Source organism: Topomyia yanbarensis, chromosome 3, assembly GCF_030247195.1.
Source record: "Topomyia yanbarensis strain Yona2022 chromosome 3, ASM3024719v1, whole genome shotgun sequence".
NCBI lineage: Eukaryota > Metazoa > Arthropoda > Insecta > Diptera > Culicidae > Topomyia > Topomyia yanbarensis.
Window position 1 is genome coordinate 92,229,641 of NC_080672.1, and position 25,478 is coordinate 92,255,118.

The window sequence follows — 25,478 nt, forward strand, 5'->3', positions numbered from 1 at the left end:
TTACAATGTGTCCATTTTCATCCAATGTTCAGAATTACCATAAACATGGGGCTTTTGAAAATTGGTAGATGGTTAACATTACTATTGGTGTTTACCACGTTATAGTAATGCTATAGTATATGCGGTATGTGACCAGTATTTTGTAATTAAATTTAGAACGTATTATGTCGTTGGTATTATTTCTATTATTTTTTATAAATTCACACATTAAAAGCATGGAAAATCGTAGTTTTATTAACGGTAGCACTCGTTGATAGAATGCAGCGCGTCACGATTTGCCTAGAGAAATATTTGGGCCACCAATAACATCGCTGAGCGTCTTTTCAGTAGCATTTCAGGTCCGGACTGTAACATTGTAACCTAAAAATAAAATTCGTATGACCTATACGCAGTTCATTATATATAAATAATAAAGACTTACCGATACGAATAGCGTATGTCGATTGTTCCATGGACTCTGCAGGGTCGCGGCCTCAACAGGGCTTTATGATGCTTCGAAATCAATGAAAAATGAAATAATTTAAGAACTTGTAATTCATTTCTCTTATTCTTATACTTACCGATGATAAATTGCAGATCAGAAACGTGGTCATTTACTTCATCCGCTTTCGTTACTAACAACGCAATTTGTGAAACAAACTAATTTATTCAAAAATATGGCGGACAGTCTGGACAGTACTGGATAAATGACCATGTTCATAGTAATTTTAAAAATAAGTTGTGTTCAGTTAAAAACACTGGTAAATCCTTTCATTATTACCATACTCATGGTAAAAATGGTACAAGACAGCAGAGCTATAGCAAGTCGAAACCAGAAGCACAGTCAAATTCAAAATTTTAGTAGTTATTTCAACCATGGAATAAAGATTAAGTCAAATATACAAAATAGTGAAAGCCACCATGAGTGTTTCTTCGACCCACATGGTAGTTTCAAGCACTTTCTGGTAGTTTCAAAATTATTCATGGTAAATTTAACTTTTTACTGAAAATGGTTCTTTCTACCATGACTAAGTAGTTAGAAATACCACGTCGTTCTTTTCAGTGTATCTACGGACACTGAGTACACTGAAAGAAAAATGATGTTTACGGAAGTGGAAGAAATGTGCCCCCAAAACAACCGATTAACAAGCCTAAAGTCGCTCGGTGAATTCCCTGAATTGGAGCTCCCAAATAAGTCAACAACTCAGATAATAATCGATTTCCGACAAGTATAATGACAGAACAATAAGTTCGCCCGGTCAGCGTGGCAAGCAGAAAGTTAGCAAAAGTTGAGCAAAGCAAAATTGATGCTGGCAGATTTTCTGCGAGAATTCTGGCAACGAATTCGCTCAAATGCAACAACCATTTCTGACAGAAGTGGTTAAACCAACCGGTGCTGCTCACTTTTATCCAGAATCCAGTCAGAAATGTACGGCCAAGATCTCTGCACGCTTCCTGAAACATCTTTGTCAGATGTTTTGCTTGATTCGTGCTAAATTCTACCATGTAGGAACTGCCAGGATCTTAGTACAGTTTATGTCCGAGTTATGCCAGGGTTTTGCTCGGTTCCTGTCAAAATTTGCCAGAAAACGCGAACGAAACCAAGTTCGCCCAGCTCAACTAACCCGACAGGATACGCGCAGAAATCTGACAGGGCTGCCAAACCAAGACTTACAGAAATCTAACAGAGCGGTCTCTGCCAGAAAATTTGCTCTCTTGGCGGAAGTGGAACGCTTTGAAAAAGTGTGGAATCAATTACATATTTTTTTTAACAACACTACTGCAAAACAACGTCAAATCGGACTCAAATCCGAGTACGGATCTCTTGGTAATCAAAATCGGTCCGATTATACAAAAAATAATAGACAAAATCAACAAACGCTCAGTATATCACAAATCAATATCCACAGCTTAAGACTCTTACATAAAAGATAGAGTATTGAAACATCTCAAGGCTTTGTGCCCTTACGCGCAAACGTAGTTTCAAACAATTTTCTCCTTAGATGAGCAAAATAGTTTTTACCTGTTTTCTACACTAAGGAGAAATATAAATTCAAAAAGGCAGAAAGAGAATTCAATGTTGTGCTTAAAACGGCCGCAAACCTCTAAAAAGAGGAAAAACTATAAGGAATTTAACTAACGTTAAATAAATGTGGAATATAGTAAGATATACATCAGGGAACTTTAAAAATTAAAGTAACTATGAAATGATACACAGCGAGGAGATTGTAAAAGAGTTCGTCGAAATCTACTTTCTGAAAATAACGACTTTTATGAACTGGTAACTAGAAATGTTGATAGATATGGCACAGACTAACAGACATAACACTATGAGGGAATTCCCTCAAAAACATCGATCCGACAATTTTCTCAGAAAACTAGATCCACCTTTTATTCATAGTCCGAAACACTTATTTACTGGTGAGTTACCCCTCAGGTTTGGGAACAATTTTTCACTAGTGGTCTATCCCCCATATGCTTGTTTATATGTCAGAGGCGCCATAATTTCAAATGTGGCCACAGTCTCAACTACAAATATATTTAAAATGACTGTTAAAGCGGGCAAAGCTTTGTTTTTTGTGTTATGTATGTTAGTCTGTGGTTATGGTATAAAGGCATGGAGAAAAAATTAACAAGGAAGCAATGATCAAAACTTTTAAAAGTAGAAAATACACTGCAGCGGCGGGACACAACCGGTTATCATACTATTTTCTGAAGAGAATCAGAAATTACTAACGACGTATGGAAGAATGAAGACATCCCCGAACAATGGAGGATCAGCAAAATCAACCCCATACTAAAACCCAAAAAGGACAAAACAAAAGCATCTTAATGCAGACCCATAGCGCTCATCAACATAAATCTGAAACTGGAAAATTGCGAAGTCAAAAAAACTAAACTGTTTGCCTCTGGAAAAAATTCTTGTTCCGCCACAATAGACAACATCAATTACTTGATTTCCTACTGACAATTGTACACATTTGCAATCCCGAACAAAATTTTTAGGTGGCTAAACACATACTTGAATGAGAGATCTATTACGCTGGATTCCGGCGAATGACCAAGTTGGTTAAAGTCTGCAATTAAATAAATAAATATTGCGCTGGATACAATCAACAGAAATCTCTACAAAAAGGCAAACAGAGGGTTGCCACAAGGCAGCCCCTTATCATCTTCAATTTTCCATTTCTACACAGCTAAACTACACGAAATTACAACAGAAAAAGTATTTACGAACAATTCGCGAACGACTTCTCAATAACAGTTAAAGGGGAATGAAGAAGTATAAATAACAGCCAATAGAACACTAAACAAAATAAAGAAATATTTCAACATGTTAAATATAGAAATCAATCCGGAAAAACAGTTGAGATCATATTTGACCCTGGGAATGAAGAAAAATTAATGTAAAATTAATGAAATGCAATTACAATAATCCTATCACGAACACGTTGAGTAAGTTTACAGAGCTAAACGAACTCTCCAAAAACACCTTGGGAAAGCATAAGTACGGAAACAACTATTTTCTTATATAAACCAGTAGTTCAATAGTAAGTGTACAATCGCGGTCTCAAGAATTAACGCACCGTTCGCACGATCATGAATCATGTCCGGAAGTTTCTACCCTAGCAGCCTAGCATCATGCTTTCAGTTGGACCACATGTCCCAGGGCGACATGATCGGGAATTTTAGTGATATGGAGGAACTCTCTTTTAGTACACTGACAATTAGGCATAAGAGTCACGGTCCGCGATCATTCAAGAGCGCACATGAAGAATAAACGATTGGCCACACGGTTACAAAATCGAATTTATGTACGCAAAGTTACGTATATGCTAGCCCACCCGACAAACGCGTTAACGTACAAACGCTCGAGTCCTTCGCGATCATCCACGCACACCGGTGCCCGCGATCTCACAAACGTTGCATCGCGGTGTACCGAAAATTTTCAGTATCACGTTAAATTTGTTTTTTTTTTTAATTATGCGATTTTTTGGCAAATTATGTAGCAGTTGAATAGTTGGGACCTTTAAGAAAACATTTTGATCATGTATAGTTTCAGAGGAAAATGCCGTCATGCGGTATCTCTTCCCTACATTTTGGATATGTGCCCCATCAAAATTGCGAGTGAGATTGCGTATTCGATGACGGAGAATGCGTAGCTAAAATTCATTTTTTTCACATCGGAATATCATTTAACTAGGCAAGAAATTCATACATTTCATTCATTCATATTGGATCTGAAAAAATGGCAAAAGTCAAGATGACATTTGTCGATTCTGTAACTACGAGCCCGAGAGGTTGGAACATATTCTCTGCCATTGTGCAGTACTGTTTCTTCGAAAGGAGCGATACTTCTGAAGGCATCTTATACCTATCCCAAACAGATCCTCCGCTGCATTATTAATGTACTACCCGTTGGTTGGGACGACACATGTGGACAAACAAACAACTCGCTTCCAACTACATTCGATTCGAGCATTTTTTAACATTGCAGAGCATAAAAAGGAGCGGCCACAAAAGATAACCTGAATAGTGGTCGAAGTGACAAAGTTTCCTCTAACAAACAAATGTCATTTAATTAACATTCGAGTCATGTACATGTTCTTAACCCTTTCATGCCTAACTTTTTCTATATATGAAGTTTCACAGTTATTTTTCCTTAAAAATGGTGGGGTCAAGAATCGGAAAAAGCTTGTTTCTTAAAGATAAATGCTTTATTCTCAGTGATAGCAGCTGTTCAATGTTTACCTTCAAGTGATCAATAGTTCAATTGCGTGAAAAACGTAGTCGAAGACAGTTAAAATTAATAGGTTTTATCAGTTTTAAATAATATTTAAAAATAACGAAGATATATCAAAATTAAATTTTTCGTACTTAACGCCAACTGTCCCTGGCCGCACTGTACCAACGAAATCCAATTAGATTAATTGCAATGCAATTGTAGTTTTATGGACCATGGTTATAACTGTTAGTGCTCAAAAGGAAGGCAATAGCCACATTTATTTGCCTTACTTATTTTTGTGAGTCAATCTTGCCTAAACCAAAAATTATAGCTGTTTAAAAACGTTGTTGTTTATAACCAACGTGGGCATGAAGGGGTTAAGAAGGTATATCCACAAACTAACGGACTTAACACCGTCACATATAGGATTTATTTATTTATTTATTTATTTATTTATAGGATTATGAGTATATTTACCTATGAATACCGCTTGCAGCGGACTCAAAGTCAGAATGTTTTTGGCAGCCTAACTGAGTGGGTGAGTTATCAATTGTGTAGTTGATGACACCAATGGGTGAAGTATAGTCATTACAGGTACTAGCATATTTGTAGGCGTAATCAAGCTTCATGAAGCTATACTGAATACTAGAGATGGTCGGGTTTCAATTTTTTCGAACCCGAACCCGACCCGAACCCGAGCGCATGAAAATTTAAAAACCCGAACCCGACCCGAGCCCGAAATTATAAAATTTAAAAAACCCGAACCCGACCCGAGCCCGAACATTTTAAAACTTAAAAATCCGAACCCGACCCGTACCCGAGAAAGAAAATTTTGCAAAACCCGAACCCGACCCGACCCGAGATTTTTAAAATTTGAAAACCCAACCCGAACCCGAAAATTTAAAATTTGAGAAGCACGATCCGAATCCAACTTGCTAATACGGAGAATCAACCAAAGATCTCGAAGATTTTTAATTCTAGGCACCCGAGCTGGATCCTTGACTCATTTAAGAATAGTAGAATCACTCGAATCTGAAGTAGCACCATACACATTGAGTTATATCTGCATATGGAAAAACGAATTACTACCGAGTAGAATCCGCATTTATATTTACTATTATTGAACGTCAAATTTGTAACGTGCTGAGAAACTTGATAAATCATTGATATCTTAACCGGAAATTAAGTTAAATCGGCGGCCAACTCATGGAGAACAGATATCTTAATGGTCACAGTTTCCAACAACCTTGCTTGTTGCACGTAATTAACCAAACTTTCTGATTTTTTATCAGAAACCATTCCTGCAAGGCAGTTTCGTATAATTTGTTACATGTATTAAATTAATCTATGGCAATTGGCTATTCGTATTCGACAGTATACATGACGTCACCCACGTTACTGGTTGGAACGGTCAAACCTGTATCGAAGGGTATCAATCATTTTCTGACGTGTTCTTGATGTCCCATCATTAGCGTTAGTACGATCTATGATTGGGTATCTAAGTTATTTTATGCTTCAGATTATACGGTATGCGCGATAAGATGCTTCGACATCTCCAATGGAGCTCTCGGAACGACTCCGAACTTAAAAATCCGTTAATGGCTTCAACAGAACACACAAAATTTGTGCGATCATTTCGTTAAGTTCGTGGAAATTCATGTATTTTCATGAAGGAATCCGGATCATGCAACAGCTCAGCCCAGGAACAATCTGACAGAAAGTGCTTGTATCATATATGTACCACTGATTTGATAATGGTGCTATTATCCCATCACCATATGAGTGTCATAAACAACGAAACCTGGCGGAAGTGAAGCTAGGTTTAGGTCTGATGGAACAAAGACAGTTTCTAGAAAATAAATTTGGCCTAAACTATCTGCTTTTAAAAAAATAATGTGCCCTTTTTAAATTTGAGCCGCCATAATGACACCAAAGTACCACCAAATTTATGAGTCCAAATACTTATTTTTCCGTTACAGTTTATTGCAAGAAATCTTTATCATAAACCAATTTGATTATTAATCTTCCGTGAAGGCAGGTACAACCTATTTGTTTCATTTGACCAATTTAACAGTGCTTGCTTAAAGTTTGTTTGGGGTACAAATGTACCCCACAAAACCGTAGCGTTAGTGTTTTGTCATGTGTACATAATTCAAAAAAAAAAATTATATATTTTTTTAAAAGCGAAATATCGATACATAGTAAGCGAGAAACTTGTGTAAAATTGTATAAGTTTCAACTCTGCTGAATAATAGTATCTGTTATTTGGTATAACAAAGCACTATAGCAAAGCAACTAGAAAATTCATTTGGATCGGTATCGTAATTTTTGCTTTTGCGGATGAAAGACTCAAAACATTCGTGAATATGATTTGTGTATAGTATGCAAGACGCATCATTCGAATCGTTATCTTCTGCAGCCCAGGCTCTGGAACATACTTACTTTATATACACGTACAATGCACCGGCTCTACCTATTCCTTCGACGCCTTCCTGTTTCATCTCAGTTACTGCATATTGCTGTATTTTTAACGTTTGTATTGGCGTTTGGTTTTAAAAAAGCATCGGAATAAATATACTTTTTGACCGGTTTTTGAAAAAAATGTTCAAAAGGAAATTTAATAAGCTTTACAACGTCGTATAAATGGTCAAAATCGATTTGAAACTACCGGAGTTATAGCAATATGAAGAAAAAAAAGAGAATTTTGACGTATTTTAAAGACTTGTTCTATACAAAATGAAATATTACCTAATTAAATAGCCAAAACATGAATATTTTACTTTAAGAATGATTTTAGAATAAAACTATCCAATTTAATTATAAATTTAATAAAAATTAGACATACTAGAGCGATTTTAGTTCTGGGGTACGAATGTACCCCACAAAACCGTTTACGTAGAGAAAAAGTCGCCGCGGCCTAAGTATCGGTTTTAAAGTACCTGTCGAAATTTATATTCCATTATAGAAAGTTAAACCGATATTTTCCGATAAATTCCTGTTGACTTGGTTTATTACTAATTATCATGAAAAACAATACGCAAAGAGATTTTAGATGTGAAACACGTATTGTTGAATGATCTTTCATGAATGTTCATTTAAAAAATTAAATAATTCAGGCAGTTTGCGAATCTGAAGAGACGGAATTTTATGCAAGAATGAAAAAATACAATATTTGAGCACCAGAAAATGCGAACGAATTCTAGCGATTCAGAGGTGCTAACATTTGGTACGGTTATATGTGTCATCCATTCGTATTACGAAGTATAATTCACTACTACAAAAAAGACTGCGTTTTGTGTATAGACGCAAACAGTGTCATGAAATGGATGGGTTGTTTTGTTCAAAAACCCGAACCCGACCCGACCCCGATAATTTCTAATTTGAAAAACCCGAACCCGACCCGAGCCCGAAAGTCCAAAATTTCATAAACCCGGACCCGACCCGAACCCGAGAATTTCAAATTTGAAAACCCGGAACCCGACCCGAACCCGAGATGCTTAAATTTACAGAACCCGAACCCGACCCGAAACCCGTCGGGTTCGGGTCGGGTCCGGGTTTCGGGTCCAAAAACCCGAACCCGACCATCTCTACTGAATACACCTAACCACGAAAACATTACTGAGAACTAAAAATACTTTTGCATACCATTTTTCAGATTGGGATCACAGTGCGGCATCTCACCCGAATTGACCTTTGTTTTTAAAATCTTCTTGGAAATTTGATGAGTTTTTTTTCACGACAGAAACCATTTCGGTGTATTTTAGATACTTGCCGAAAATGATAAAAATGATTTCATCATATATTGTTCGGTTTACTTTGATCCAGCATTTGTGCAGAAATGTGCGGTATCTCTCCCGAAATTACCCTACTAACAACCATATCTCAAATCAAATTAAATGTGTTACATTCTCACGTAAGGCTTTTTATTTGAACTTTGTTCCGTCGAGATCGATTCAGCCGTTTTTAAGATAATTATATGACCTTAGTGCACATACAGACATTATGCCAATTGGATTTCCATTGAGAAGCCCTAAAAATTATTTTAAAATCGTTCAGCACGGGCCTTACGATGGACGTTTGTTGGAGAATTATTTGGATGTCGCCCAACGAAAGTTCTTCATTGTAAGATTTTTAAATCTTCTTAGTTGGTTGTTATAAATAAAAAAGCTTATTTTATCCAATTTGATTTCAAACGATCAACCTTTGACCGTATACAAGTCGAAACAAAACGTTAACCAAAATTAGTCATCTTTTTGAAGCATACATGTATTATGCTATGTTTAACGATGAACTAGTTTAAGTGAGCAATGACATAAGTTGAATTTCCTTTGTTTACGCCTGGTTGATACAGTTGTGTAACGGGTTATGGAATTGTGTCCAGACAGTAGCAAACGTTTCAAACTAAGACAAATTAGTATAGGATAATGTTCAAAGCATCAAAACAACATCATCAAATTATTGTTTTACACATAAACTCTTCGCCCAAATATCAGTTAAAGTGGAAATAAAAAAATACCGATTGCTCATTTATTCGAAACAAATAAAAGAATTCGAATAGAATGTTCCTCCCTCTTTTCATCCTACCACTGGCGTCAATACGGTGAACAGAGATAGCAATCGCTTCTCAAACTACACACTTAAAATCCATTACCTACCAGTAGGTAATTTTAATTTGCTGTCTTTATTTCACTTCCGGAAAACAAGGGACAGGGAATGATTTTTTTACTCAAAATTAATGGGATGAAGTTTATTCGGCTTTAGAGATCATTTCATTATTTTTGTGTAAATTTGGACTCCCTCCCTTTCGTTTTTCGTTGGAGGAAGTAGGATGCACATATTTAAAATTTCCTACTGCTAGGTAATGCAAGTTTTCTGTGTAATGGGTTCTAATAGTTACCCAACTAAGAGAGAGAGACAGAGAGAGAGCTTAGATTAATTAACAAACAATTACCATAAATCACGCCAACAAAACCGGACACTTACTGTACTTCAATTAAATCCCCTACCTATATTTTTCTCGTAGTATTTAGTCTCTCTTCTCATATTAGCATCGTGCAAGTGACTTAGCAGTCGCGCCAGTGAATTAGTCGTGCATGAACGTACCTACCTACCTTCTTAACCGATCCGTTCTCATCTGTCATGCTATCAGAGCGCGTAGGTGTTATATCTGACTGTGAAGCTCGAAGCATGTGTGATACGCAACTGTCTTACGAATATTTGCTAATTGTTCCAGTTTCAGTGCTCAGCAATCAGCGTGCGAAAGGGGCAGCAATGCTTCTGCTGCCATAAGTCAAACGTCGGAAAGAGTGTGTGGAAAGTAGTATAAACCGCACTAATGAAATATGCTAAATAGTAATTTATTATCGAGGTGCTGTTTTTAGATGTGCTGTGCTAAAAATATCTTCCTACCAGTGTGAAAAATGTTAGCGTCGGTGTGTGAGAACGTGCGAAGCAGGAAAAACAAGTGTGCAGTATAAACAAACAACCGGGCGGAGAGTGTGTAGACTCTGTTAGTGGCCTTTTAAGTAACAAATCTCCCCGCCTTCTCTATAGAGCATTAGGGGCGAGTAAACAACGAAAAAAGTAAGAACGTTGAGCGCAATTTTTTTTCCCGCGCACCTTTTAGATGCCTGGCTACGGTGGATTGCCGAAAGGGTTGTGTTGTGTTGGGATTGGAATGCAGGCAAACGCGTATGGCAACTAATCTGAGCTGGAGTTTTAAAACCGGAATATGCTGAAAATTTCAGGTGTGTGAGAGCGTTATTTGAGGTAGATTTGCTAAAAATTGGTTCTTGTAAGATCGAATCAGTATTGTGCGGTGCTGAAATGCTTTCGAATGCTCATAAAATACAGAAAACAATTTTGTATATCAACATTCCTAAAAAGTTCTGAGATGAGTAGCTCTATGTACAGTGATGTTCGATTATATGAGTCAGTAAAAAATGTTAGAACGGGGAAGTTGAAAGAACTGGGTACTATTTAACTACATTTTCTACTCTGTTCGAATTAACCAGAAGTCATTTTTAGTTATCTGATTACATGAAGTAGAGTAATGGGTCCATTTTGGCCCTATTAAGGAGAGGACCGCACTATATTAAGGACAACTTTTAAAGGAAGCTATAGTATCTATAACCTTTCTCGGAATAAATTATCCGCGTTCCGCGTTGCATAAAAAATTAAATGTTCTATTCAGTGTATCTATTCTCACTGCAACAATCATGACACCGACAAAATTCTAACTTGGTATTGAATCAGTAGCGTCTGACTCAAATGGCACGTTCCCCATCGTGATCGGTGACTTCCCCATAGAAAATCATCCCGATTTTCCACCAATTAAATTGGTTTGCGTCGGCACAATCGGCCGAGTATGCCACCAATTAATCGATCGATGGTTGCACCGACTCTTATGGGAGTTTAACATGGGCGTCTACCGACGCGACAACCGATTAAATATGACCTAAATCTTTTGAAATCGGTCTATTTCAACCAACGGTCGACCAACTCTTGGTTTCTTCATAGCTTGAGCGCCCCCCTTTGGGAAAAAATCTAACAGTTATTTCACGCCATGCTTTCGGGATATACCCGGTATCAAGCTGAAAACTTAGAGGTGTGCGCCGATGAAAAATGTCGTTATCGGCGGCGTAGGTGTGATTTGGGCCGGCGGCGGCGGCGTATCGGCGTGACGCCGTTTGCTAAAATCATCGGCGGCGGCGGCGGCGCAAAGCGGCGTGGGATATTTTTTGATATGGATGGAAAGTAGTAATTTGCTCAATCATCTTGCTATGTTGATTATTGTGTCTGCGTGTGTCAAAATTTAACCAAATATTGATGACGTAGTGGTGTCATCAGCTTTAAGCATAACACTGTTTTTTAACCGGGAATTAATTTTATTTGAGAAAATGGAAAAAAAAATAAAAGTAAATATCCAAAATTGCGATCACTAAAGATAAATTTAAACAACCGCTCCTAATGCTTGCAATGCCAACCGTTACGAATATCGATGCTAACACAGTTTCAGAAAGCATGCAAAGTTTTATGCCATTCATTTTAATAAATATTCCTCTGAGATAAAATAACAATACCTGGTCTTCAGTCTAATTTCTACTTCTGCCTGAGCCAGACCTATACAACCGAGTGAAGTGAAATAGAATTTATTAACCTGATACTTGGAGAAATTTCTTTATGCTGAGAATGCGGATCGATTATTCAACTAAAAATCACGGAACTATTAAATAAACCACATCGTGAACAATTCTTGCGCAATACAAAGATACATATACAAACGAGAATGCATCTCAGCGAATTTCCGACTCATCGACGATATACCTATTTGAACAGTGATCTCTATACAAAAAAAAACGGTAGGTAAAACGGTTCCCAAATTTGTGACAGTTGTTCAGGACATAATGACAACTGCTAAACAGCATCCAGACCCCAAAATCAACTGTTAGCACTATCGGTGAGGATAAAAAGGCGACGTTGCTCACGCGCAAGTGCAAGAAGCAAGATACAACATCCGACCGTCGGCACCAATACAGCTTTAACTATGAAGACCTGGACGTCAGACATGAGAGAAGCAAATAATCCCAAAGATACAGCAGACAAGCAGTCAACTGTATCCCCACCGCTAAAGAAGGTCTCCACTCTCAATAGAAAGTCACGAGCACGAGATTCTGCGGATAACCAATAATGTTTTTTGCTGAAATATTGAAATAGAAATTAACGGGACGTTTTCTGGGCCACTCCGATCGTTTGATACACCGCACTCAATATTTTGCCCACGTATATCGTTGGAAAAAATCCTTAGCATGATAAAATTACAAAATAGTGCGGCTTCCAATACAGGTTAAACATCGAATCACTTTCGAACAATAGGCCAATATGGTATGGTAGTTGCGGCAAAGTTCTACTGTATCGATTTTGTAGACTTTTTCGATAAATTAAAGGGGAAGAGAAACAAAGGATAAGAAAATTGAAATGCGGATTTTTCTAGAGAGAACCAGTTGTAAACGTACAGAAAACCTTCCATTATGCTAACAGAAGTATGTCTAGCACTAGTTTTTCGTTCCAAGTTTCATTTCGGCAGACTTTGCAGCCAGGTTTTAGGAATGTGCAGTGCTACTGCATGGCTAGTGTTACGAGGCTACTGACTACTAAGAATCCTTCCTGCCGGGGGCTGGCTTATACGACGGGTGGCTTATACGACGCCAACGCCTTACCCTCTGAACTACCAGACCAAGGTTAATAGTTAAAAGTCGTACGGCTTGAATTACTATATCGGAGGCATGACGTGACGTGAGTTAACTTTCGAGGCCTGCTTTCAACATCGCCAGTAGATGTTCAGTAATCGCTATACGAGCTTTGCTTGCGTGCAAATTTGAGTAGAATGGTGATTCACGCGTGCGATGGTAATTTGCAACGTATTTTTGTTTAAATATTTACACAGATTTTGTAGAAACAATTGTACTGGCTTATATGTCGGTTGATTAAGTTTTAACTGTTTCTAACCATGAAAAAGTGACATCATTCGTTCGATATGCTATCTAATTCCGCATGAGCCAAATATTTTCTTGCACTGAGTAACTTGTGTCTTTAACTACTGAGAATTCGACAGTAGGGAGTATTATGGTTTCCACAGACTGACTGTTGATTGCTGCGATCCGAATGACTATGCGAGTAGGAAGTCAGCAAAAGTATTGTCCAGGCTATTTTATTATCATATCGATTGATTGATTAGTAAACCAAGATACGCTTAGAACAAGTATATTGCTTAACTTCGGAATATCTTAATACCTTTTACCGACCTATTCGGCTGATATTCGCTTGTCCAGTCTTTAAACAGCGGAACACTATATAAATTCACAGTTCATAAGCAAACCGCTCGCAGACACGGTGACAGTTTAATTTCTTGCTGAATTGCCGTGCGGTTCGAAAGCAGCTTTGTTTCCATAAGGACTCAAGGGGTGAGTCGCTTAGCACAAATCGAATTGTGCTCACAAATAAACAGCGTGGTAGCTTGTGTCGCAACGTGCCACGATGTGCCATGGTGTTCAGTAAAACAAAAGCACTGGTTGCTATGATCATTTAACTACACTTTGTTGACAGTTTTTGAGTTGTCAGAAGTGTGCCTCGTTGTGCCACACATTGTGGTAACGAGTGAAGTGATCGTGTATTACTGTGAATCGTAATCTTATATCGTGGTATCGTAGGTGATACAGTGTGTATGGCACATTGTTCTAAGCGACTCACCCCTTGATATGGACTACAATATTCTGCCTCAAGATTGGTAATGGTAAGAATCACACAAAACTATTACAACCAATAAGATTATCGTAAAGTAAACCAAAATTCTTTCACTCAATACACATTCAGGTCAAATATGGACTCGGCGCGAGTTTAAATGTGATCAGCGGCACATTACAAAAAAGGCAATCGGCGCGCTGACCATTTTTTCCTGAAATCGGCGGCGTGTCAAAATCATCGGCGGCGGCGGCGTGGCGCGGCGGCGCACACCTCGAAAAGCATAATCTTTTTCAAGACATGTTTGAGAATATCAAATCTCTTTTGCAGTAGCACGGGAAGTATTTCATCTTTTCCGGGTGATTTGTATGGAACAAAGCTGTCAACTGCCCACTTCGTCGCTGTTGTGCTATCTTATGACAAGCGCCATTTAGCACATTTCGAGAAAAACGATTTTTAAAGTTTGAGATTGAATATATTGAAACTTATAAATGGTAAAAACAATTCAAAGAAGACAATTAATGCTTCAATCTATTCTGTATTAAACTCTCAAATATCATGAAGTTCGGTTGACTATGTTGCGAGTTTTCACTATAAATGTAAACCAAAGTCGCACTCACACGTGTCGTAGGTGTGTATTGATGGCAAAATTTGTATGGCGTGCCATAATTGTGCATGGAAAATTTTCCATAGAAAAAAGCATCAATTATCAACTTTTATTAATATCTTCGGCTTTATTCGGCCTAGAAACAATCGATGAGATGCATTTTGAAGGAAATTGAGCAAGCAATCTAGAAAAAATAGTAATTTTTAATTACAGTGTTGCCAAATATGAAATATTGCCAATTTAAAAGTAAAACTGCATATTTCTCGCAATACATGTATTTTTATTTTAAAAATTATTATGCCATTGTGTTCCTCAGACATTTTTACATATAAAAACATCTAAAACTTCTACATTACTTAAGCGAATCCCAAGATACAGTGATTTAAAGCAAAAAACTGACAATTTCTCATCACTTTTTTCGCTATAACTCAGTAACCAAGCAAAATTTCAAAATTCTGAAAACGCCATTTTGTAGAGAATTTTCAGATTAGTAATGTTGCATATCTAACTCAGTTTACCCCAAAATGGCGTTTGTCATAATATAGCACAACAGCGACGACTTGACCGATTCAGTGGTAACCAATGTGCGTGCTAACGCCCTCGGGTCCGAATCACCAGAATAAGACCTGTGAACATTGTTCAGCTCCGGATCAATACGACCTGGAAAGTGTGTGTCGACGAGACAATTAAGAACATCTTTTTCGTCCGTCACATAAACACCATATCTGGTTTTTAAGGAGTTCATCTGAAAATCTTTCGATATCGAGAGAATTTTATTTAACCTGCTAGCCTCGTTTAGGCGAGAGATATTAATGCATTGGCTTTACCAGCCAGCCCGCTCTGCAAATTTATGACGCTTCTTAGACCCTGGAGTCATCACGCTGACTCCAAGCTCTTCTCATATCCTTCATTCATTCATTCATGGTTCCAAGCTCTTCTTATAACCTTCATTCTATCAAGCTCAGCCCTCCACAAAGCGGTTCCCCTAGTCGATTTAAGAGTACGAAGTGGACAAGCTTCATCGGAGGATGCTACTATGAATGAGTTTGTCGAATCCACGATGTCATCTAAGTCGTCTAGTTGACTAATTGTTGGAAAATATCCATGAAATTCAGTCGCCAAGTTTTCCAAAAGGAGATCCTAGTTTGTAGATTTAAGATTACGATATGTTACCACGTTGAAGGTGACATCAAAATGATCGAAAAGTAGAATAAAGTGCCTATTTTCACCATACTAAGCGGGGTGCCTCACTAATTCATCAATTTCTCGGCCTACAATCAATGGAATGCGTAAAAATTTACATCAACAGCTTTGCGTCGTTGTTTAGAACCAATATAATTACACTGAAAACAGTGTAATTCTCGTGTTTGAGCGCAACGAAAACTCGAATCGAGTGCCCCTTTTGTTGCGCTACCAATTGACTTAATGCTTTGAACAAAGATAGCAGACACTGCTCTAACCAATGGCTTCAAATGGGTAGGGTGATAATAGAAACAGCGAAAATGGGCTCATCGCCCTATATATTAATGTTCGGATAGAGATGGTTCAGTTTCATTTGGAACCTACCAATTTCCCAGCTCATGCAAAATTCTTTAAGAGCAAAGCGTTATGTCTAACACCTCCTTTGTCAGACCTCGCAAAAGTTGGTCGGTTTCCCACATTCCGAATATGGAGATTTGTACTACTTACTTTGTACAGTTTAGAGCCTCTCAGATGTCTGAGCTGCCCCAAATGATATGATGAGCATTTGCATCACTGCCGATAATGAGCGGAAGCCCATTTCTGCTACAATATGATACAACGCTTTTGAAATTATCAGAAGGAGATGATTCGATATGCGGTAGATATGCTGAAAAATATGTATACTTTTTGTGAACGTTACCGACAGTCAGTGTAACTGTACCTACAAAGATATCGCGAGTTGTGAGCTCCGATATGAGCAACGCGTTAACAGCCTTATTTGTAAGAATGCAAGCACGAGGTATTTCACGTGGGTATCGCCAGAAGAGGGATTTGGGAAACAAAGAAATCTCAGGAGGCATCATTGTATATTTTTCCGTCTGCGTGAGTAATTTATCGCACGTTTTTTTTCGAAAAAACCGGGCACTCAAAATTTAACATTAGAATCGTCATTCACGTGAGCATTCAAATCAATACTTCACGTTCTGTTGCAAACTGTAGCATGGTTATACACACGAATTTACATACGCGAACTTACACACTAACACACGTGCCATATAAACACCATGCGATCGAGCACGTTAAGATAAAAATGCTCGAGCCCTTCGCTAGAATACAAACCAAACGCGAACATGAAATCATCCACGCGCACGCACGCCCGGGTGACTAACTTCACGTGTTCTAATTTATTTACGCGAACAACGTTAGGCACTCCTGCACGGTTTTGGAATAGTGGCATGAAACCAAATCAAACCAAAACAACGATTTTTTAACGTGCTGTCTCAACAACAAACGGCAGAACCGTTTTTTGATGCACTTTGTCTTGTACTCAACACGTTTGTCATAAGTGCATGCGGCCCGATCAGGTACTTCGAAAAGATATTTAATAGCTTCTTCCGTTTGAAACGGTCATTCGCAGCAAACTTGTTGAAATATTCCTGTCTCGGCAACTGCTTAAAATCCTTCGATGATGGCTTCATTCTCAAAGACGCAACACCGATATATTTCCTTTGTAGCGTCGCGTAGAGTTTTCGGGCGCGCGTTTTGGCAATACTGCTGGTGCTCGTCCCTGTTTAGAAAGTGCTGCACCCTGTACGTTTTCAGGATTGTTTCTTGGTCTCTACACGACACTCAACGTTTATTGACCAAGCCCCGCATCGAAATGTTCGAATTCCGCTTAAAATGAGCGATCATTGCTCCGTCGGTATTTAACGCATTGTTCCCAGTTTTTGTTCTTGAAACGAAATTTAGTTAGGTTCTAACCCCAACTGCTTTTCTTGAAACAAAATTGAGTCAGGATCTAACCCCAACTGCTGTCAAAATGTATGATCTGACAGCGGTTGGTGATACAACCTGATGCACGACTGAGCGTATATAAACAATGCACACTAAAGAGAAACTAAACAAAATTTGGTTATTTACGGTCAAGTATGAAAAAGCTACGCCATTTTGGAAGTATCACAATAATTATCGACTCACCCTTTAATTATCATAAATTGCTTTTCAAACAAAAACATATTGATCCGATGTTGAATGAGCACCCCACCACGGGGAAAGATCGCTTTACTGAAACCGCACGTCATAACATCAAATAAAGATTCCGCAAGTTAAAAGGAACGTCTGGTGTAGTGAGCAAAAAACAAGTGGCAGATCACTCTAGAAATGTATAACAAATTTGCATCAAATTAGAAAAAAATGTATTTAATTTCCATTTTTGCATCAACTTTGCACTCCCTCGCATGAAAGTTTGTTTAACAATCGTCCCACGCTGAACCACTTTGTTCGACGTTGTGTTGAATATAGGGCTAGTTTTTTGTAGGGTTTTGACGTCTTACACGCAACACAAAATACATTGCACGCAACGCAAAATACATTTTGAATTTCTATTTTGATGGAAAGAAATGCATTTCATTTCGCTGATTTTTCAAAATGCATCACAAGTGATCTGTCCCTAGGCAAAAAATCTACTTTTTTATCTGCTTAATTGTTAGTTTTGAACCTCTAGAATAGTATCTTGCAGGCATTGCATTTATCGCTCATATGAGTAAATGCGTCCGGATAATTTGCTACTGTGACAACCAAAACTCACATTTTCACACGAAAAGTTGTTGGCACTCACACAACTTCTCCGGATAAATACAACGTGTTATTTCTCCGGATAAAGAAAACCGCCGGAGAATGAGCGAATGAGTTTATCACGGTATCCTTTTTGCGATCGCTGCCTTGCTGTCACTATTCCAAAACACGAAAAACAAGTCAATCGTACTTCTTTGGCGCCTTTCTTTGAAATTAAATGTATATTTTGATATATTGATTTCCACGAAATTAAAATATTATCACCTTCTCCGATGAGAAGGAAAAAATCAAATAAATTTTATCCTGAAAAGTATTTCTCACGCTATTTGTGGAGTCGCAGAATTTTGCGACTCATCTTATCTCGGAAAAGTTGGACATCGGATAAGCCTCTTCTCGCATGAGTGAGAGAGAATTACAATGCCTGGTCTCTTGCAATCTCGGTGGGCACGCTGAACATCTTTTGTATTAAACAGCCATTCCTTGCGCGTATTTGCTGTAACACACGCAGATTTTAACCCTCCGGAAGTCGCGTTGAACGAGCAGCCGCTGGTGTCTTAAGACGATTTCGTTAGATTTTCAGAGCAGCGTGCACTCAGTGCACTAGCGCGACTGCCGGAAGGTTAATCTTTCGGCAACAATTTTCGAAAAACTGACAGCGATTAAAATACAATGTAAACAGTACACTCTAAACTACTTTTACCCAAATTTTCAAGAGAAAATACCCATTGGGTTATTTTATACAACGTTTTTCCGTGATATAATTTGATACGGGACACCCTTTAATAGCGTTTTTCTCGAAACCGCGTTTTCTCAATTGGCCAAAATTATCAACGAATTAATTTGATTTTTTATGAGAATGCACAATATCTGAAGCCAGTCGATGAACCACAGAAAACAATAAAAAATTCTCTCCCAATTTTTTGAAGAAAAGTAAGCGAATTTTATAGTAAATTATGAGATTTTTCGGCTTTCATGAAGCCATTTTGTGAAACACGAACTTTTTTTCATTTTTTTTGGGTTTATCGAGTAACAAGTCTAAGCTTTACAAATGTTGTTGAATTTCCTGTGTCAGACAATGTTATCAAGAGTTATCGTGTTCGCCGCGGTGCTCTTTGACGTGGAAATGGTTGGACGTCTACTCTTGGAACGTTCGTTTTGTGAAATATTTTTTATTCGTACACAATGAATGCGTAAATAAATCTTAACATTACACAGAAGATCCATTGTTGGCTTGCCTTCAAAATTATAAAACAAAATAACTCGGTTTGAGCACTTTACACCAGACACCCCCTTAAGCTCTCGGAATGTTTTGGACATATTAACGATTGAAAAAAGTGGAGGCAGGTGACATGGACGATTTTCTTCCATCACAAGAACTCAAGGTTTCAACCGAGGGTCGCATTCGAGTTTCGCAAATGTATCGATCATTTTGTGCCACACTCGAAGCTAACACCGAAAAGCCCTGTATTTATGTTGTGCACGCCGTTTCCATAATGTTCTATAACACGGTGCTACAGTGATTTTGTCCTTTTCAAGAGACCTAGTATAGGTTGTAGATCTCATCAAATGCAACACAAAACAATGTATGAAAAATGTTGTATACCCTCAAAATCTCGATTTGTAGCAAAAAAACGATATTTCGAAACTTTCGGCACTAAACATTTTTTGAGTGATCATTTTTCAACCGATTTAAAAAAAATTTAAGTGTTTTGGAAAAAAGAAGAAATTTCCTTTCCAACGGTATGCTATGTTATGTTCTTTTGTTAAAAGTACTATGTGGTTTTGGGACAAAAATATGAAAGTTACCATACTTTTTTCTATTTTTTCATTAAAAATTTAAAAATTGTTCAAAAAAAAATTACTAAGAAGCTTCTTTGCATTAATTAAAATTTAAAGAGAAATTTTAATTCCGCATCCAATGACCTATTTATGATTAAAATCGGCTGAAAAATGGCCGAGTTATTAATTTTTTTTCCAAATTAGAGACCTGCTCGCATGAACTCTTAAGGGGTTAGTGAGGTATTCTCTCGCGCTATAAGTTGCTATAATTATATCGTCCGTTGTTGTATTCAATTTCATGTTCTATTTTTTGAAAATTTTATATGAGACGGTCCCCTTATTTATAAGTTCATGCGCGCAGGTTTCTAATTTGGAAAAAATAATAACTGACATTTTTCAACGGATTTTGATCATAAATAGGTCTTTGGATACACCCAAAATCCGACGGGCATGTTTCTGTTACTTTTGGGTAAGATTCTATTGTCTTTTCGGTAACAGACCACGCAATTGCGCATTGCGGTATTAAACTCATATTCCCGCAAAGGTAGTAAACGGTGGAATGACGAATTTCGGTTGCTGTTCATGTATGTGCATCACACAATCAAACACTTTTTCAGGATGTGTCAACCTCGGCTCTGTTCGCATGTAGGATAATTCGGTCGATTTATATGATAGTATTAGTACCAAGTCAAACTAACCGGAATCCTGGCGGATATCCAACCAAATTCAGGCTGGAATCTGCCCCAATATTGGCAGAAACCAGCCGGAATTACTGGGTAGGTTGGATAGCGAAATAAAAATTTTAGGCGGTTTCCGGATCCGGCCTAGTTGCCATATCCGGCACAGTTCCCGATCCGGACCAGTTCCCAAATCCGGACCTCCCGGATCCGGACCAGTACCCAGATCTGGACCAGTTCCTGGATCTGGACCAGTAACCGGATTGCGACCAGTACCCAGATCTAGCCCATCCCCTTTTGCCCTTTCCAAGTCCGGACTGCTTAGATCCAGACAAGTGTCTGGATGTGGACCCTCGGTTCGGATACGTGGATCCAAACCATAGGTCTTGCTTCCCATACATGACGGGAAGGAATATTCATGTTTTGTGCAGTCGCTACCTTGCTGTTAACGTCCGTGATAGAAAAGTAATTTCAATTTAACACCGGCCGAAGTACCCCACCACTATTCCGAGTCGTTTTTTCTGACTGTGCTTTGAAGCTAGCCGAGTGTGAGCCGATCTTCAACTCGGAATGTGTCGTGTAGAAAAAATCGAAACTCGTCTCTATCCACATTATGTTCGCTTTGCTAGATGCGCAATACAATGACAAGCGAAGTGCTACACACTTCCAGACAATCCGACGCGTTAATATTTATTGAATAAGAATTGATGAAACATAAGTGCGACGCAGAGAAGATTTGAATGTGTTGGTATTGCCGTTTGGGGAATTTTTTGTTGGGACCGTTTTAGCATGAAACGTCTTGCTATTAGAGCAATTTATTCTTATTACCGTAAAGGTATTACGGCCGATTTTTGGGTGTACGGAATTAAATGTTCTTCTTAAATTTTAATTAAAACAAAGACGCTTTCTAATAAATATGATGAGCAATTTTCATATTTTCAATAAAAAAATGCAAAATAATGCTAATTTTCATATCCTTGTCCCAAAACCGCATAGTAGTTTTAACAAAAGAACATAACATAGTATATCGTTGGAAAGGTCATTTCTTCTTCTTTTCAAAACACTCAAAAAATTTAAAATCGGTTTAAAAATGACCGCGTAAAAAATTTAATGCCGAAAGTTCCGAAAAATCGTTTTTTTTTTCTATAAATCAAGATTTTGAGGGTATATTAAATTGATCGAACATGGTATTGTATTGCATTTGACAAGACCAACAACCTTTATACTTTAAAAGTACATTCAATTATTTTTATTTTGTAGCACCGTGTAATAAAAAGTTTTTCATATTACCAAAATATGACGGGTTTAGTCCTAATTCTGTTTGTGTGTTTTCTATGCGTTTGTCCGTTCAATATGTAGAAACTCAAAGTGCTCCTTCTACATGGCAGCCATTTCTGTACGATTTGTCGACAGATTCCTGTCCCAGTTGTTAAGCATGACCGGCATCGGAGGGCCCGATTCACCCACGCTAGACGAAGTGCGAAAGGCCATTCGAGCATCTCTCAAAATCGGTACAGCCGGAATCTCGGTCGAACTTTCAAACGTCGGGAGTGACCTGCTGTACGAAGTAATCCACCGCGTTAACAAGCTCATCTGGGTGGAAAAAGAAATGCCTTCAGATTGGTGGGAATGCCACATATGTCCTATCTTCATGAAGGGTCGGTCACAAACCTGAATGTAATCATTATCGAGGCATGACGATCCTCAATGCCGCCTACAAGGTACTTTCTTGTACTCTATTTAGCAAGTGCGTCCATTGGTTGATTCTCTTCTCGGTAAATAGCAAAGCTGATTTCGAGAAGGACAATCAATGACGGATTAAATATTTACAATCTGTGACAAATTCTAACTTGCCAACTAACCAACCGTTTGTATATTTCAAGGCGGCGTTCGATTCAGTGAAACGGAACGAACTGTAGCAGATAATGATTAAACATGCCTTATTCATATGACGCTGGATGGGTCCAAATCAAACGTCAAAATAGCCGCATAGACATCCAACTCGTTTGTAACGTTAGATGGATTGAAACCCGGCGAGCCACTCTAATCTATTGTTCCAAAGAGCGTTCGAAGGTTCGATACGAAGATCGTGAACAACATCGACATTATCAGCGTTGATCGCAGAGCAGTAGAAGATGCAGTTGTGCCTGAGGCAGCGAAAATCTAACTGACTATAAACTCTGACAAGACAAAGTAGATGATAGCTAGTAGAGGGCGAGGCAGTCTGAACGGTGTTAGTTCCGAGGTGGAGATTGATGTGGTGCACTCTTGATATTATGAATACAAGTCACATTGCTCCGCACGTAAAATCTTATAGCAAGCTCAAGAATCGAGTATCACGATAATGTGAAGAAAAATTACGAAAGTTGTGACTAACCTCTTGATATCATAAATATCGTTATTAAGCTCCTAGATTCAAGAAAATGTGTCACATTCTCCGTTTGAAAAATCCGATAGTAAGATCAAGAATAACATATCACCACTACACACAAAGAAATTATGGAAAACTTTAACTAATCTCTTGATATCATGAACATTGAGCTCCTAAAATCAGGAACATGAGCGTCTTCGCTTGAAAAATCCGACAGTCAGCTAAAGAATAAAATAACTCAATAACGCACTGAGAAATTACGAAAATTATAATTTAAAGGGCGCACACGAAATTATTGCAACACATTCAACAGGGCATAACTTTTTTTACCATTGGGTAAAAATCAACCAAATTTTGCACACTTTCTCATTGATGTGTATTGCTTACATGCTGTCAAACTCGAAGTCGTTTTTTTCGATTCAACGAAAATGGAGGTGAACCAACGCGAGTCGAGAGAACAAATTCTTTCCAAACACCTGGAATTTCCTGACCTGTCGCACCGGCAGTTGGGAAAAATGTTGAACATTCACCATTCAACCGTCTCCAGAGTGTTGAAGCGGTTCCAGGAGCGGTTGACGTTGGACCACGGCAAAGCAGCTGGAAGAAAACCGGGACCGGAGAACAAAAAGACGGAGGGAAAGGTCTCAAGCCGTGATTTGGCTAAAAAGATCGGAATGTCGCAGAGCTACATCCAGAATGCAAAGAAGAGAGCTGGACTACATACATACAAGGTGCAGAACTTCCCAAACCGCGATGAGCGGCAACAATCGACGGCTAAAACTCGGGCACGAGAAGATGCTGACAAAATATGGCTGCTGTGTGATGGACGACGAAACGTATATAAAAGCCGATTTTAAGCAAATTCCGGAGTTGGAGTTTTTCACCGGCAAGAGCAAGTTCTATATGGACGACAAATTTAAGAAGAAGAAAATGTCGAAGTTCGCCTCCAAATATCTCATTTGGCAGGCCATCTGCTCTTGTGGACTGAGGAGTGAGCCTTTCGTGACAAAGGGCACAGTAAATGGCGAGATCTACAAATATGAGTGCCTCGAGAAACGCCTTTTGCCGTTCTTGCAGCAGCACGACGAAGCTCCGCTATTTTGGCCAGATTTGGCATCATGCCACTATTCTAAAAATGTCCTGGAGTAGTATGAGGCCAATTCTGTCCATTTTGTTCCAAAGTACATGAATCCGCCAAACTGTCCGGAGCTGCGCCCGGTGGAGCAGTACTGGGCAATGATGAAGCGGGAACTTCGGAAGAGCAAGAAGACAGTCAAAGACGAGAAGGACATGTTAAGAAAATGGAAAAAAAAACTGAGAAACTGGTACCGGATGACACTATAAAGACTTTGATGGAGGGCATCAAGCGAAAATGCGTTCAATTTTACACCCAAGGCTCCATCGATTAACTTTTCTTTTGATTTTTGAAGTAAATATATGTGTAAAACTACCCTAAAGTTTTGGTTTGGTTTAAACATTATAAGAAAATTGGCATGACATTTTTGGTGTCGCAATAATTTCGTGTTCGCCCTTTAGAATAGAATATTTCCGAAAAAATTGTTCATCTTTAAAGTTAAATAACTTTATCCAGCAACTTTCAATCAATGCGAAATAGAAAATTTACAATTCTTGTGAGCGAACTAAAACACCTAGAAAAAAACTTATTGTAAGGTTATGTTTTATTTTGATTTTATTCAAGATAATAAAAACATCAACATTTCAAAAAGTTTTTAAGCGAACTTGTGCAAACATTTTCACTTCACGCTAAAGTTGCATGTGCTCATTCACCTTAAATTTGTTGCGATATTGTCAAAACCAGGAAATCATAAAGTTTTATCAGATAACTGAACGAGAAGACATAACTAAACCCGTTGATGTGGACTGCATTAGTGACCATGTAGGTCAGAAGGCTTACGCTAGGTGCCAGAGCGTAAAACAGCAAAAATTTATGGTCCGTAAAGTATTATGAAACAACCTGCCGCGAGCCTTCCCCCAGTTATTCCGTTCCCCCCATCCATCCACCTTTTCACAACAATCCGCTGATCGGAGATTTGCTAACATTCTGGAGACAGTGCACCAAGTATCGTGCCAAGTTCTACAACTACAACACAGCTCGGCACGAGTGTATCGCCAGTTGTCGACAGAACTTAACCAACCAGTATCTCTGGCTATATATTTATCTAAATCACCAACGACAACGTCAACAGCTAACGTCTACCAAGCAATGACAGTAATCTGGAGCTTAATTGCACAACCGGACCATGACGTGATGGAAACGATTACCGAAGGCCGCACAGAAATGACGAATGCCTAGCAATTAGTGTTGCTGGCTGTTTGGAAGTG

At 38.4% G+C, this 25,478-nt stretch overlaps 1 protein-coding gene across 2 annotated transcripts in view; it reads left to right on the forward strand.

Annotated features, from left to right (window-relative positions):
- Positions 1–25,478, forward strand: part of LOC131690264 (SLIT-ROBO Rho GTPase-activating protein 1-like) — a 417,012-nt gene that overhangs the window by 1,756 nt on the left and 389,778 nt on the right. Inside the window, exon 1 of one of the 2 annotated variants that reach the window (XM_058975896.1) lies at positions 9,869–10,452. The exons of the other annotated variant lie outside the window; for it this stretch is intronic. The gene's annotated coding sequence lies outside the window, so the exon portion shown is untranslated. Of the gene's footprint in view, positions 1–9,868; positions 10,453–25,478 lie in introns of those variants that run through there. 2 annotated transcript variants of the gene reach the window in all.